This window comes from Electrona antarctica (assembly GCF_951216825.1).
Source record: "Electrona antarctica genome assembly, chromosome: 17".
Lineage (NCBI taxonomy): Eukaryota > Metazoa > Chordata > Actinopteri > Myctophiformes > Myctophidae > Electrona > Electrona antarctica.
The window spans coordinates 13472381-13478380 of NC_136798.1; the positions used below are offsets into that span (position 1 = coordinate 13472381).

A 6000-nucleotide genomic window follows, 5' to 3' on the forward strand; every position below is an offset into this window, starting at 1 on the left:
GACTGACAGGTGGTGTGTGTTATTCATATAAAGATGCTTCAGAGTAAGGTCCCTGAGAGCGTGTTCTGTAAACTAATTTGATTGAAACGACAATAGGCATGTGAATACACAGGGCAGGCCACAAGCAACTTTTCCATGGAGTGGATAATGACACAGAATTAGAGGCTCGGTAATGGAGGCATCTGACTCTCTCCCACCCACCAAATCTAGCTCTGAACGAAACTTCTAACCATCATCTGGATGGCGGTGTAAGAGGAAAATACAACTTCTTCTCTCAAATGTGGTGTGCATCACTAATTTGGAATACATCGTGTCTGTGTGCACCCAGGCACGTGCGCACGCGCGCGCGCGTGTGTGTGTGTGTGTGTGTGTGTGTGTGTGTGCGTGTGCGCGCATGCGTGCGTGCGTGCGTACGCACTGTACGTGCTCCAGCAAACATCTGCTTATGTGTGCAATATTACATTGTCTTGATCTTGTGCAGGAAAATGTCTGAAATCTCAAATGCTTAGCTAGTCATTTCATGCCCTGTGGTGCTTGCAGTGCGTCTGACAGTTAACACTTTCTATGAAGCCCTTGTTTCTAAACTGTATGAGCATAATGGATCATAAACATGTTCATGAAGTAATAGGACGTTATAATAGCTTAAATTGTGATTTATAGGAGCGTTATTAATTATAGGCATAACCTCCACCTATAGATGACTGTAGATTACATTTATAACACTCTGCAGATCACATGTCTTCTAGATGCTGTAGTGTCATAACACTTAAGAATCATGCTTATTGTACATTGATTGTAGTAGGTATGGGTACCCAGCTACATTGTTAAAAGTTAGGAAGCAAATGGACCCTTAATGTAACTCAGAGTTCCCCCTATAGGTCCATTTGGTTCCATTGGCCTTGAGAACCACTGCATTACTGTATACAATGCACACACACTCTCAGTGAATCCCATGTTCACTATGTAGTGAACATGGGATTCACTATGAAAAGGTTATCAACAAAGTCTTTACTTTTTGTCACGTGACTACTGAAGTCTGCTTCTTCTTTCTCTTCATCCGTCTAGTTAGTACATTCTGTTCTTTGTGTTCTTGTCTTCATCATCTTGATGTTCTTGTTCTTCATGTACTGTATATTTGACACCCTGCTCCCAGAGGCTGATGTTTCCAGATCATAGTCAGGAACTGTCTTCTCTGAAGTAAATCTAATCAGACAGTAGCAGCTGCCTGGTACATTACAGTATAACCGTACAGTATGACCGACTGGTGTGTCCAGACTCCGGACACACACACCACCTACGCAGCCATCAACATCATGACCATGACCTGCGGCTTGCCTGCTTGCGCCCGTGTGTGCATGTGTGTGTGCGTGCGTGCATGTGAGAAACAGTGAGACAGTGAACAGTGAAACAATGAGACAGTGAGAAAGAGAGGAAGTTCAGCTCTTAATGTCATCATCTGTCCTGCTGGCATCTTTAATTAAAGAATCCAGATATACCATGTATCCTCATTACAGATTGGTCCTGTAGTTGATCAGAGTACCCCAGGGGTCTACACTTTAGGCCCACTTGCTTTTTTCCCCTCTACACCAAATAGTGTGCTCACCAAATATTTCGGCAGAGGGACGTGCATCGTTGTGAGATCTGCTATTTTCACCCTCAGAATAGGGACACGAGGGATTGTTTCAGGCCAACTAGTTGTTATGCATTGTATAAGATGGTATGGCTCACAGCCAACATATTTTTACCATCCGACAGTCCTACATGGCTGAGCCATTGGGAGCTACACTACCTTTAACAACAACTCGGCCACTATTAATGATTTATGTTTTTTTGTTCCCAATTCTTCTTCTTTTTTTCTTCCTAAATGTTGCACATACAGTATTGCCCATCTGGAAGAGGTTTGGCAGAGCAATCACTTGTGTCTTTATTTTCACTGTGAGAACAAACTCAAGCTGCACGTTTTTGTTTTGCTGTTCCCTCACTTGCTGAAAGTGATTGCAAATCCCCATCTGTAAAAATGTGCTCATTATGTTATAATCCGGCTATGGCCACCAGACTAATCAATGGAGATACAAAGCAAGGCTAAGCCACAAGGTGCCCCTGCCGCTCACAATTATTACATAATCGCCTAATCACAATAATTTGAGATAATCGCAATTATTTTACGTCATCTTGTCCCTAACACAAACATGAAATGCCATTAACAATAAAGATATATATATATATATATTTTTTGTCACAGGGTTAGGGGTTTGTTTTACATCACTATTACATCACCTAATCATAGCAACATGAGATAGACTTTAATATATTAGCGCCCCTCACTTCACACGGGTGTGATTTTTTTTTACAATTCCTTGTAGCATAAATACATTTTCTTTTCACATTTGTTTTTCATGTCACTGTTGTTAGCTGACTTTGACCCATTTATTTGTGTGTGCATACATAGACATGCTACATCCCTTCACCTATTTCAAGAAAGAAAAGAACAGAAAACACAAAGATTGTAAAAAATAAAATAAAGAAAAGGATAGGCCTATGTTAAACTAAAAACTTTAATTTCATTAATTTATCTGTAGACCTATAGGAGTAAGGTACATTTAATACAAATATACAAAAAATATACAGACACAGAAAAAAAAAATAGAAATAAAGGCTTTGTTAGGCTTTGTTTTGTGATGTTTGTAGTTCTTCCATTTCCTTTTTCTTTCTCCCTCATATCATATTGATCAATCATCATTTAATACATTTTCAAATATCATAAATGGCAGATCTTAAATTAAAGCTTCATTATTTGTGTGACAATTAATATTGTCAACCCCTGTATGTTCAACAGTACTGTGGGCAAAAGCATAAAGTAAAATAACTGAACTACAGATCTCTCATCACACACACACATGCGCCGCACACATGTACATGCACGCAACACACACACACACGCACGCACGCACGCACGCACACACGCACGCACACACACATGCACACACACACACACACACACACACACACACACACACACACACACACACACACACACACACACACATGCATGCACTCGCACACAGATCATTCAGACAGCCACGAGTGGACTGTGTAAATAATTCATTATGAGTCCAATCCTGTTGTTCTCACACCTGCTCCATATGTATACAGGATGCAGCATTACTAGCAGTGTAACTGATAGCTTTCATCACTGCACTATGACGGGCACCAATACACCCTGGAGGACAATATATCACACCCTAGTCGGACCAGAAGTACTATTGTGCAGTTCATGTTACATCAACACAAAGGCAAAGCAATTTAGGCCATGTGTGCTAATTAAAACAACATACACATAGTAAACGCTAATTTAACTTCGAATTTAACACCAATCTATTCATGATAACATGTTCACTGGAGCAGACAGAGGCTTTGCACTTCCATAAAACATTAAGTGAACAAAAATACCACACAGCTGGGAGATAATATTAGTTTTAGTTCATCCTTGTGCAACAGCTCCAGCTGAGCCAAATTAATGAACACTAAAGAAGTCTTGTTAAAGACCAAGTTGGATTTATTTATTTTATTTATTTAGTGTGTGTGTGTGTGTGTGTGTGTGTGTGTGTGTGTGTGTGTGTGTGTGTGTGTGTGTGTGCGTGTGCGTGTTCGTGTGCGTGCGTGTGTACGCACTGTACGTGCTCCAGCAAACATCTGCTTATGTGTGCAATATTACATTGTCTTGATCTTGTTCAGGAAAATGTCTGAAATCTCAAATGCTTAGCTAGTCATTTCATGCACAGCGTCCAAAACACTGAAATGCCCTGTGGTGCTTGCAGTGCATCTGACAGTTAACACGTTCTATGAAGACCTTGTTTCTAAACTGTACTGCTGTTTTATCTGACTGACTCACCTACCAGTGAGGAGCCCCCACCTGGAGGACATAGAGCATTCGTTCTACTACTCCCGCCCAACACTCTATGCTGATAGGTTAGGTGCCGCCACAGCCCGTAGGAATACACGCAATGACAATAATCATCTTCCCCATCCGGCTTCCCTTCCCCCGAACACGGGCCAATTGTGTTCGTGTACACGGGCCAATTGTGTTCTTGTCAAAGCCGGATGCACCACGGAGGTTGATGCCTGGGCAGGCACTTTTGCACTGTGCCACCCGAGCGCCTGAAATGCTTTACTTTTAATGCCCCTTGGCCTTAATTCATTTGTTTGAAGTAGTCCGTTTTATTACGGTTTATTTAAGATTATATTTCTTTATTTAAATAGGACGAGAGTATTAGAGAGACAACAAAGCTAGGGCAAAGAGAGGGGAGACTTCATGTGAGACATGATGGGAGTTGTATTCTAGTCTATGTACTTAGTTCACTTTTTAATGTTTTTCATAAATTGGTGATGCTATTGGTCATCCTTTAACCACAAGTCTTATACTATAGTGTGTCGTATTAAAGACAGTGTTGTACACAAGTACCAGACATGGCAATCTACAAGCTTGTACATCGTCTATTTTTGCTATTTTTAATATAAAAATGTCAACACATTTCAAGCTCTTTAGAATACCTACACCGCATCTTTTTTTCCATTTCCTGAAAGGCTTTGCTCATACAAGGTTTTCACCTGACAGCAACGATATGGTCATTGCACTAATTGGCTGAGCCACCACCAGACTCTCCACTCCAGACAGCTCTGCCGTAATAAATTCTGAATGATGTTTCATGTAATTCCCATCCAACACAGCAGAAGAAAAGGAGACAGCTAGACAGCTGTGGCTGACATTCGTTTACATGCATTATGATCAACAGCAATACCTGTTGTTTCACACCAAACAACTGTGCAATAAGATCTCATGTAAGCCTGGAAACAACTAATTAGTTGTGACTCGTGAGGGATTATATGGTTTCCAATGAGGTGATTGAAGCGGCTCTCGAATGCAAGCGTGCCGGGCCTGGGAGCATCAATAATGCTGTGTGTAGCGAACTAGCGATATAACCAGTGTCAAGCATTATGCGTTTATTGCGTTATGTATTTTTGCTACTGGAATGAAGACCATAAACAGTGTGTGCTATAGATTGATTTGCAAAATATTATTGCTTCATTTGATATTTTGCAGCTTGAATATAGTAAGCCTGAGTTTTGTATGTATAATGTGTGTATAATTCATGGGGGAAATCTTCCCTCAGATGGAGCTTACACTATCTGCACCCTGCCCAGTTCCTCCCATTGCAGTGCAATTCAAATCCTGTGCAGCCTATTTTCTTCTTTTGTATTTTGTAACTGTATGGTTACTGTTTTTCACCGAGGGAGAGCGTTTAGGACGCTAGTCCAGCAGCTGGGTATATGGCTATCTTCACAGCATCTACTAAAAATGATTTAAACTTCAGTGAGAGAATGGAAAAAAGAAAGCTCAGACCATTTCTACATTCAAACCTTTCCTGAAAACATGATGTTGTTCTACAGTACGTGTACAGTACTGTCATTGCATCCAGCCATCCTCTGTCATCTGCTTGTGTATCCTTGATTTCCTCTCCTCTCCTCTCCTCTCCTCTCCTCTCCTCTCCTCTCCTCTCCTCTCCTCATAGTAATAAACAGAGACAATCACATAAAGTAGCTCTATTGTTAAACTCAGGATAGTAGACCCCCAAAAAACGATTGCTGCTTTTGCAGTGACATTGCGGTACCTGGGTGACATTGCAGTATCTGAAGAAAATAAGGATTTTGTAAGCGCTGTTACTTGTACCCCTGAAGGGTGTGGGTAGTTGCAGACTGCATTTTGTACAGCACTGTGAATCTCTTATGTGGACATAATTCGCTACAGTAAATAGTTAATTCATATATACTCAAACTAATCAGTCTGTCTGTTTCTTATTGGTTTCTAACTCACACACGCCCACAGTACCTGTACATAAGGCGGACCGTAGTTGTTCAGATGTCGGCGTTCAAATTCCCTCCACCTCCCCGACCTCCTCCCTGTGGCATTTAGTTCTGTAATGTGTAATTATGTCATTTATA

The 6000-nt window shown here is 41.0% G+C and overlaps 1 protein-coding gene across 1 annotated transcript in view; it reads left to right on the forward strand.

The window, feature by feature from the left end:
* otofa (otoferlin a) overlaps positions 1–6000 on the forward strand; it is a 115547-nt gene that overhangs the window by 39886 nt on the left and 69661 nt on the right. The window lies entirely within an intron of this gene.